Genomic DNA, 11,428 nt, shown 5'->3' with positions numbered 1-11,428 from the left:
CTAGATGAATGCATCTTCAGACAAGGTGGAGATAAGGTTGGTCTCAGAAATAGTTACTGTATAGCTATGCCTCTGCACTGTGCACAACGTGAATACTGTATGTCTCTACTGCAGAATTGAACTAAAGCAGAGAATGGCAAATAGAACTGGCACAATACAGTATAGCCTCTGTTTTTAAGGCGCTCAGTGAACGGCAAACAGGACTACCCACACACACACACACACACACACACACACACACACACACACACACACACACACACACACACACACACACACACACACACACACACACACACACACACACACACACACACACACACACACACACACACACACACACACACACACACACACACTGTGAGGGCCATTTGCTGCCTGCTGCATTCCGTCTCCATGGTGCTGCTCTCTCCAGGCAACTCACACATCCCATAATTTAGCCCCTATCTCACTGGTTGAGGTTGTTTGGAGGGGAATGTGCTCTCTCTCTCTGTGCATGTGTGTGTGTGTGTGTGTGTGTGTGTGTGTGTGTGTGTGTGTGCGCGTGTGTGTGTGTGTGTGTGTATGCACTCTTTCAAAGTCTCCATGTATGCGAGTGTATTAAAAAGAGATTGAGATTTTATGTTTATCTACGTGTGTGTGTGTGCGTGTGCATGCGCTGCGTACGTGTGCAAATGGCCCTCATACTGCTTGATGCCCAGCTAGACGCCTTGGACACTTGCCCTTCACGCATAACCTCATAAACATACACAGAGAGAGCGAGAGAGAGAGAGAGAGAGAGATTATCTTCTAGCCCATTCTTTCTTTCTGTGTCTCTTGCTCTGTCCATTTTCAGGTTCTCGCCCACACTCCCCTGCTGTCTCACCCGCAAAGAGGGCCAGGCAGTGCTGTCCTCCTGGAATGTGATGCATGGCCTCTACCAAAGATATGGACTCTATATTCCCAGTGAGTGTGTGAGAGAATTTACTTATAGTCGCCGGAAAAAAGGATTTCTGTAACTCACAACTTTCCATTTCCACCATTCTAATGGAATCCATGGATGAGACAATATCTTTGAAGTAGCAGCTCCCTTTAGTTTACTTTGAAGTGACGCAGTCACAGTATGTCCAGTGCTGCTCGTCTCCATCGGGTGGAAACCTCATAATATCTCTGAAGTAGCAGCTCCCTTTAGTTTACTTTGAAGTGACGCAGTCACAGTATGTCCAGTGCTGCTCGTCTCCATCGGGTGGAAACCTCATATGTCCAAAACCAGTTACTTCTCAGGATTCAAATTCGAAAATCGACAAGCTCAAAACGTGCAGACTCGCTCCACACCTCGAGCTTGTGGATTCACTACTTTTATCTCATTGAAATTGCATTTATTTTTAGACAAAACAAAACAAATAATCATTTATTTCAAAACAATACAAATCAACTTAACTTAACTAAACTAATAACTAATAACGCCCCCCCCTTCTCCCTCCCATCCCCTTTCTCCCTCCTACTTTTGATGCTTTAATGCTGTTATGATACAGTGTGATGTTAATTCATGAAAGAAATCACACCCGTGTGAAGTGAGGGGCGCTCTTCTCGTCGTACATCATCCAATAAAAAAAAGAATAATACTTCTTCATGAATTAATTTGTCAACTTATGTTATCTTTTAATCATGAAACAATGTTTAAAAAAAACTCATCTTTTCCCCATGAACATGTAAGATGACAACTGAATTTATGTGATAAGCCCCGAGCTGAATTAAAACAGTTAAAACAGTAGAATAGCCGATTTGCTCGTCCACAATTATGACGTAAATTCTCCTGTCATTGTCAATGGCATTTAGAGATAGGAGCTTTCTGCCCGACAGCAACACGCTGCTACTACACCTAAAACAGCCACACTGTTGAGGCGAGGAAATGGCAGTTTGCGTTCATTATTCATGATTGTGTTCACAGACAGACAGTGACATGGGACTGGTCTAGAAATATGGACCCTGGCGATGGATGGTTGATGGGGGAATGGGAGGTTTTAAATGCCCAACCAGATATATAGGTCAGGAGGGACGGCCATTTAGTGTGAATGTAGGAGAGATGCATGTAAAGTCATGTTCCCCCACAGAGCACACGTCTCTCCCTAGTCCTATAGTCTGCACTAGCCTGAGCTAATGTGTTTCTGGTGTTTCTGGTCTAGAGGGGGCGGGTCGCGGCAGAGATTTGCGCACGCCCTGATTGGATCTCACCGATCTGTCAGTCACCCCCGGCCCCTCCTCTCTCCCTCTAGTGTAGCTCATTTGGAGCGACGCCCACCCGGAAGGGTTGACTCCCACTTTTAGACCAGAGCGGCCAATGCGTTCCTCTAGGCTTTAATTCTTTGCGCCAACGAAAATGAAAGCCTGGTACCGCTATAGGACTATACTCCACAATATCTGAATGTTATTGTTGCAGTCGGGGCAGAAACCGCTTATCTCCATATTCTATCCTTTTCTGTAAATGAATGCCCTAATATTGATCATCCTACACTACTGCAGTGTCACACAAAATCAACTAAAAGTAGCAGATCTGCAAGCAATACCTTTGCCGTTTGTTTTTGTTTTTTTAAGCCTGAACAGTGACAATCTTGGACATGAGAGGTTTCCATGGAACTACACCCCCTGAAAGCTGAGAAAGGAAGCTGTGTCATCTTTTCGTCATGTTCACATGTTCACATCTTCACAAATGTTATTTACATTTGGACAAAGCTTTACTGCCGGATGCTTTTCAGACTGTACGACGGAAGCATCTGAAAGCTGTGTGAGTCAACAGTCTGGCTCCAGAGACTAATGCTCCAGCAGTCCCTCAATGTTTTTATTTTGTTGTTGTTTTATTGGCCTGTGGGTGGTCGCCGCCCACCGCCCGCCTCTCCATCTTCTCACAGTTGCTGTGGGGTACTGTAGTAATACATCCCTAATTATGGATTCATATGGGCCTCATCTGCATAATGCAAATCACTAAAACAGAGAGCATGTGATGGAACGAGGGAGCGGCGGTGAGGGGGGGGGGGGGGGCACATGGAGACAGAGGAACAGGAAGCCGGTGGGCTTCCATTCCATTTGTTGGGACTGCAGACATATAACCTGTCAGGTGTCACCGAGAACAGTGGTCCCCAATCTGGGGGTCAATGATGGCGAGATTACACACATATAAACTAGAAATTATGCCAACTTGGCATCATTTGCGCCTTGCACAAAAGTAGGCCATGTATGGCCTACATTAGCGCAAGCAGAGCGTGCCATGAGGTGCTGCTCTGAGTCCTAGAGCCCTCTGCTGTCTGTCTGGGTACGACTGCTGCTCTGATTCCTAGAGCTCTCTGCTGTCTGTCTGGGTACGACTGCTGCTCTGAGTCCTAGAGCCCTCTGTTGTCTGGGTACGACTGCTGCTCTGAGCCCTAGAGCCCTCTGTTGTCTGGGTACGACTGCTGCTCTGAGTCCTAGAGCCCTCTGTTGTCTGGGTACGACTGCTGCTCTGAGTCCTAGAGCCCTCTGTTGTCTGGGTACGACTGCTGCTCTGAGTCCTAGAGCTCTCTGTTGTCTGGGTACGACTGCTGCTCTGAGTCCTAGAGCCCTCTGTTGTCTGGGTACGACTGCTGCTCTGAGTCCTAAAGCTCTCTGCTGCTGTCTGGGTACGACTGCTGCTCTGAGTCCTAGAGCTCTATGTTGTCTGGGAACGACTGCTGCTCTGAGTCCTAGAGCCCTCTGTTGTCTGGGTACGACTGCTGCTCTGAGCCCTAGAGCCCTCTGTTGTCTGGGTACGACTGCTGCTCTGAGTCCTAGAGCCCTCTGTTGTCTGGGTACGACTGCTGCTCTGAGCCCTAGAGCCCTCTGTTGTCTGGGTACGACTGCTGCACTGAGTCCTAGAGCCCTCTGTTGTCTGGGTACGACTGCTGCTCTGAGTCCTAGAGCTCTCTGTTGTCTGGGTACGACTGCTGCTCTGAGTCCTAGAGCTCTCTGTTGTCTGGGTACGACTGCTGCTCTGAGCCCTAGAGCCCCCTGTTGTCTGGGTACGACTGCTGCTCTGAGTCCTAGAGCCCTCTGTTGTCTGGGTACGACTATGAGTCCTGTAGTCTCTGCTATTCAAATTAATTCAGACCCGTTATTGACCTTATAGTATAACAACCTTGAAACGTACCTTAGTTATGTCACCAAGAATGGTGGTCCCTTATTGGCTGTTGGAGGACACCAACATACTACATACGTACATACCCAGCCGATCGCAGTATACTTGCGCGCTCTGCTTGCGCAAGTAATAACATACAATATAGAATAGAACAACAAAGAAAAATTATGTTGACAGCAATCAGTTATGAAGTAAATCAGTTATTAAGTAAATCCCTAAAATGGCCAATAGATGTTAGGGTATTCAGTTTAAGGTCTTAAGTTTAAGGCAAGAGGTTCCATGAATGCTGAAAGCTGTCTTTCCCAGTTTAGCTGGCTCAGCTAGAGCCATGTTAGAATATGACTAGGTTTCTGAGGTAAAATGGATGACATATGGTTGTAATTTTACCACCATATGTGGGGGGCTGATGAATTTCTTAACACTTTGCAATTAAAATTCAAATGATTTCATAGTGGTGATGATAGTTCATAGTGTATAATATTAACCATGAGTATAGCTGTTCAGAGTGATTGATTTGTCAAAAACGGTTCCTTAATTATCATTATTATTATTTGAACACACTTAAAACAGTGGAAATGGCCCATGTACAAGCTTGTCTTGTACATCAGCTATTTTGTTACTTTTGTGCGGCACTCTTGGCATGGATGTATGTACATAAATTGATGAAATTATGGAGGTTTCGGCCCGATAGCTGTGATAACTACTGAGGCGCTTCCCCCACCAGTGTGAATATCGGTTTCAATATTCATTCCGTCCTTTGCCAAGGCTGTTCTTCCAAGGATACCAGCCATGCGCCTGATGGAGTGCAGAGAGAGAGAGTTATGGACTTATATGTCATGATTCTGTGCTTTTTAACACAACTCTTCTTCAAACCAACTTCTTTATTTATTTCTAAAGCGCGCAACTCTGAATTCACAGAGTCGACTGCCGTGACCTTCTGGCAGTATTCGTTTCGTTTTTTCCCTCCCAACTTCCCTCCATTATTTCTATTTCAGTCGGTGACGTAGCTCTTCTTTTTCACGCTCCTTTTCTCAGCCATTAGCGCTGACATTTCGCACGGAGATGAAGGAAATTGATTTGAAATAGGTTAATTATGGGTATTTCTATTTTGGAGTGGGTGTAGTGCATTACCGTGTGCACAGTTCCATGCTGGTCTGACCTTCAAAGAAAAACACAACACAATAACAGCTGTGGTTGGAGGTGTAGTCTCTCCCTAAACTTCTGTTTGAGATACGTGGAAACGGCCTGTGGTCCTCTCTCCCTTTATGCCCAAAACAGCAATCATCTGTTTAGGTCTCACATTTCTGTGTGCACATGTGCATGTGTGCGTGAGCGTGGTTCTGTGGCAAGCTGTCTTGTCTGCTTTCCTCGGCCTCAGCAGGAGAGCGGCTTGAGTCTTAATGAGCCTGTTAATTAGTGTGCTTTATAATCTACATCTGAGTGTGCCATTTACAGTGGAGCACACACACACACACACACACACACACACACACACACACACACACACACACGTTGATTACAAAAACACAGATGCACATCTGCATATCGGCACGTGTTGATACGCGTGTGCCACACAAACATATTCATCATCACAGATACATACACAAGCATGTTAAACACACACACGCAAACACACACACACACACACACACACACACACACACACACACACACACACACACACACACACACACACACATAATAGTTTGCATTCCTCGGTATGTGCGTACCATATGACTATTTCTTTAAATATATATATTTTGAAATAATGATAAAAAAGGAGCAGTGACATATGAGGTTTATATATGAGCTGACATATGAGGTTTCCCTGCAGCAGTAGAGTAGACTAGAGGGAGTGGATGAGCAGCAGTAGAGTAGACTAGAGGGAGTGGATGAGCAGCAGTAGAGTAGACTAGAGGGAGTGGATGAGCAGCAGTAGAGTAGACTAGAGGGAGTGGATGAGCAGCAGTAGAGTAGACTAGAGGGAGTGGATGAGCAGCAGTAGAGTAGACTAGAGGGAGTGGAGGAGCAGCAGTAGAGTAGACTAGAGGGAGTGGATGAGCAGCAGTAGAGTAGACTAGAGGGAGTGGATGAGCAGCAGTAGAGTAGACTAGAGGGAGTGGATGAGCAGCAGTAGAGTAGACTAGAGGGAGTGGATGAGCAGCAGTAGAGTAGACTAGAGGGAGTGGATGAGCAGCAGTAGAGTAGACTAGAGGGAGTGGATGAGCAGCAGTAGAGTAGACTAGAGGGAGTGGATGAGCAGCAGTAGAGTAGACTAGAGGGAGTGGAGGAGCAGCAGTAGAGTAGACTAGAGGGAGTGGATGAGCAGCAGTAGAGTAGACTAGAGGGAGTGGATGAGCAGCAGTAGAGTAGACTAGAGGGAGTGGATGAGCAGCAGTAGAGTAGACTAGAGGGAGTGGATGAGCAGCAGTAGAGCAGACTAGAGGGAGTGGATGAGCAGCAGTAGAGTAGACTAGAGGGAGTGGATGAGCAGCAGTAGAGTAGACTAGAGGGAGTGGAGGAGCAGCAGTAGAGTAGACTAGAGGGAGTGGATGAGCAGCAGTAGAGTAGACTAGAGGGAGTGGATGAGCAGCAGTAGAGTAGACTAGAGGGAGTGGATGAGCAGCAGTAGAGTAGACTAGAGGGAGTGGATGAGCAGCAGTAGAGTAGACTAGAGGGAGTGGATGAGCAGCAGTAGAGTAGACTAGAGGGAGTGGATGAGCAGCAGTAGAGTAGACTAGAGGGAGTGGATGAGCAGCAGTAGAGTAGACTAGAGGGAGTGGATGAGCAGCAGTAGAGTAGACTAGAGGGAGTGGATGAGCAGCAGTAGAGTAGACTAGAGGGAGTGGATGAGCAGCAGTAGAGTAGACTAGAGGGAGTGGATGAGCAGCAGTAGAGTAGACTAGAGGGAGTGGAGGAGCAGCAGTAGAGTAGACTAGAGGGAGTGGATGAGCAGCAGTAGAGTAGACTAGAGGGAGTGGATGAGCAGCAGTAGAGTAGACTAGAGGGAGTGGATGAGCAGCAGTAGAGTAGACTAGAGGGAGTGGATGAGCAGCAGTAGAGTAGACTAGAGGGAGTGGAGGAGCAGCAGTAGAGTAGACTAGAGGGAGTGGATGAGCAGCAGTAGAGTAGACTAGAGGGAGTGGATGAGCAGCAGTAGAGTAGACTAGAGGGAGTGGATGAGCAGCAGTAGAGTAGACTAGAGGGAGTGGATGAGCAGCAGTAGAGTAGACTAGAGGGAGTGGATGAGCAGCAGTAGAGTAGACTAGAGGGAGTGGATGAGCAGCAGTAGAGCAGACTAGAGGGAGTGGATGAGCAGCAGTAGAGTAGACTAGAGGGAGTGGATGAGCAGCAGTAGAGTAGACTAGAGGGAGTGGATGAGCAGCAGTAGAGTAGACTAGAGGGAGTGGATGAGCAGCAGTAGAGTAGACTAGAGGGAGTGGATGAGCAGCAGTATAGTAGACTAGAGGGAGTGGATGAGCAGCAGTAGAGTAGACTAGAGGAAGGTGGATGAGCAGCAGTAGAGTAGACTAGAGGGAGTGGATGAGCAGCAGTAGAGTAGACTAGAGGGAGTGGATGAGCAGCAGTAGAGTAGACTAGAGGGAGTGGATGAGCAGCAGTAGAGTAGACTAGAGGGAGTGGATGAGCAGCAGGATGCTTGTTGCTCAGTGTGAGGTGAGCTGAACGTCCCCCAGCCTGGAACACACAGTGCTGGATGTGGAGGCACCGTCAGCCATCTGTTTATTATACTGTACACGCACGCACGCACACACACACACACACACACACACACACACACACACACACACACACACACACACACACAGCAACTACCCACACACACACACACACACACTTAGCGACTACACACACACACAGCAACTACCCACACACTTAGCGACTACACACACACACACACAGCAACTACCCACACACTTAGCGACTACACACACACACACACACACACACACACACACACACACACACACACACACACACACACACACAAACTAAGCAAACAAATAAATAACGCAGGACTGGAAACTTTTCCGGAAGCAAAGTATAACTTAAGTAACTCACTGTTGCCTGTGCAAAAACAATCAAATTAGATTGTTATTGCGCATACTGTATACTATGAAAACATGCATTTCCAAGTTTCAAAAGGATCATCTTAAATGTACAGTCCAACACTTGTACAAAAATAAATATATGGGCATATGCCAAGGCTAGTACACAACAGATGTGTACTATGGAATATGCCCATATACCGGTATTTGTTGTATACGTTGTATAGGTTTCTTGAGGTATGTCATGGATGTATTATTTGGCTGTTGTGTGTAATTTGTACTGTATGATGTAGCATTGATAAGGGACACACTTCAAGAGACTGAAGTATTTTTTGCAGTGAAAAAGTAACACCTAGCATCCTCACAGCAGCATGAGACTATAGCAGTAGCAGGACACTGCCAAAGGCATCAAGAACTGCCAGCCAGCAAACTGGTGCTCTGGGAACCAACACACGGGCATCGATCACGAGGACGTCCCACGCTAACATACGTGGAAGAACGTTGCAGGAGCGCAAAGTACGAACGAACTGGCCAGATGTATGGAGAACCGGGGTGACTGGAAGCAACGATGGAGGGCTCGTCTGAGAATGACCTACAGTAGAGAGAGCATCCAACACTAAACACTGGTGATGGTCTACAAGGCAAGGCAAGGCACCCTAAATGCCACTCACTTACTGTAGATCAGCTAACACAGGAGGGTCCCTTCCCTAAAACACCCATGCAGTCCACATTCCAAGTATCCTAGAATATTCTCCATTCCTGACTCTCAAACTGTTGAATCAACTCTCCAATTGTATAGGAAGAATTGAAGAATCGCTCCCCTTTTCCGCCACAGTCTGCCAATCTACCAAGTACACAGCCAATCTACAGTATGTTATTTACTAGATTTGTTTGATTTGCTCTTTCACAAATGTTAAGAATCTCCTTTAGATAGCATGTCGTTTAGAGACAGTTTGTTGACGAGGCTTCGTGCCATTTCGTGCATTTTGATTTTGCGCCCATGAGTCGCTCCGGATAAGAGACCTGTTTGACTGACAGCAGCGTGACATACAACGCTACTGCCAAAAGAGCCAAATCAATCACACACGCGCGCACGCACACACACACACACACACACACACACACACACACACACACACACACACACACACACACACACACACACACACACACACACACACACACACACACACACACACACACACACACACACACACACACACACACACACACACACACACACACACCTTCGTGTATTGGCTTTTCGTCAGGGAACTCTACATTTCCCGGAAGTCGTAGATTGGGAACCATATAGCAAATATCAAATAATCACAAGGACCGTGGTCCGTAACACTGCGTATTTTAGTATTCATATGGAGCCACAAGACTGCCCTGATTTCAGGCCATCTGTGGGTCTGATAAGCATTTTCCCGTTGTGGAGTATGAAGCAATCATCATTTGTTTAATTGGACAGAAATGTGGACAAAGAAAGAAGACAGGGAGAACCAGGACATCAAACGGAGATCGATCGGCACGAGTTTAGAGCAGTTTTTCCCAAACAATGGGTCGGCATCCAATTGTAGGTTGTGGGCCCTTGTGAGTAAATGTCCTTTTTTATGTTTCCTAAAATTAAGTTTACTTCAAAAATATTTAGATTTTTTCAAAAGGTAAAAATAAATATATAAATAAAAGAACATTGTGAAAATAGCCGATCCACAACCTATTTTCACTATATACTGTAAGTCCTGAGAGACACCAAATGTAACTCCAGCTATAAAAAGTTTGGGAACCACTGGTTTAGAGAGAGAGAGGGAGACAGAGAGAGAGAGAGAGAGAGATGTAGAGGTAGAGGGAGAGAGAGAGAGAGTGTGTGTGTGTGTGTGTGTGTGTGTGTGTGTGTGTGTGTGTGTGTGTGTGTGTGTGTGTGTCTGTGTGTGTGTGTGTGCGCGCGCGCGTGCGTGCGTGCGTTTTTGTCGTGCGCACGCACGACAAAAAGAGACAGACGTGATGCAGAGAGGTATACTAGTGTATCTGATGACTGACAGACGAGTAGCCAAGGAGGGAAACAACCCGGATTCATCTCCCTGATGTGCCGCCTTTTCCCCACAGACTGCATGACTTCCTAGTGTATAAAAAAGGCTTGGGCTCGCCTTTCCCCACAAACTGTCTTTCTAGTGTACACATCAAGGCTGGAGCAGGGTTCAGATAATGCCTCCCCGACACTGACTTGCTACTAACTGTACCACAGTAGTTCCAGCAGGCAACATAAAACATTTCAGCATCATTCAGTACCAAAGGACGGCTCTGTCAAGTTTGCCTGCCAGCTATAGTGCGGAAGCCTCCGAATTCTACACTACACTGTGGCTGTGTCAACGCTCTGTAGTCAGCTACAGCCATGAGTCAGGAAGTATGCATTCCCTAGTTTCATTGTTCCCAACTTGCAATGTTCCTACAGTAAGCAGACCGGTGGCCGACGGGCACAGGTCTATAGTACAGTAGGCCACTATAAATGCAGGTCACTTCTAGCCTATCAAGTGCCTGAAACATTAGTAAACCTCACATACAAGTGACTGGTGAGATTCAAAAGTACATACACTGTATATGACAAATAAAACCAAATTGACCAATAACATAACATTGCCGTGGCCTTCAGGCCTGGTTTAGAGCTGGTTGTGTTGCTGTTGTTATGTCCTAACTCACACCATCACCACATGTCTGTCATTTTGTGTGCTTGCAGATCTGCGACAGCGGCCACACAACCACATATGAATGAAACATCAGTCCGACCCTGCTTCCATATTCTCTGTGTGTCAGTGCAGGATGGAAGGTGCATTGAGATGAAGAAGGCACTGACCTGCTTCAGCTGATCCTGGGGAATAGCCTGGGAGAGACGGAGACAAAGAGAGAGTACTACAGTCAGATACAATGTCGGAGCTGTGCGAGGGAATGTTGGAACATTCACGCTTACGTTATGATCAATATCTGAGTGGCTTTTATGAGCAGTATCAACGTGCCCTGCAACTCGTGCACGCACACACACACACACACACACACACACACACACACACACACACTGAGATCCACTTGTAGACATTTGTGAGGTAATAACCTACACACACAGTAAAAAAGCATTTTCAAAGAAATGGCTGAATGCCAGCGCATAAAACTGCATGAATGCTACATAGACCACTCCCCTGAGCTACGGTGTGAATTATGCACACTTCAGCGCCAGCTC

The 11,428-nt window shown here is 46.5% G+C and overlaps 1 protein-coding gene across 1 annotated transcript in view; it reads right to left on the bottom strand.

The window, feature by feature from the left end:
• Positions 1–11,089, bottom strand: part of dab1a (DAB adaptor protein 1a) — a 268,746-nt gene extending 257,657 nt beyond the window's left edge. The window contains exon 1 of the mRNA XM_083768179.1: positions 11,048–11,089. The gene's annotated coding sequence lies outside the window, so the exon portion shown is untranslated. The remainder of the gene's footprint in view (positions 1–11,047) is intronic.
• Positions 11,090–11,428: the final 339 nt, after the last annotated feature.

This window comes from Protomyctophum parallelum, assembly GCF_964188405.1.
Source record: "Protomyctophum parallelum genome assembly, chromosome: 6".
Taxonomy (NCBI): Eukaryota; Metazoa; Chordata; class Actinopteri; order Myctophiformes; family Myctophidae; genus Protomyctophum; species Protomyctophum parallelum.
Note: the sequence above shows the minus strand (reverse complement) of the source record. Positions and strands in the feature narration are given on the sequence as shown.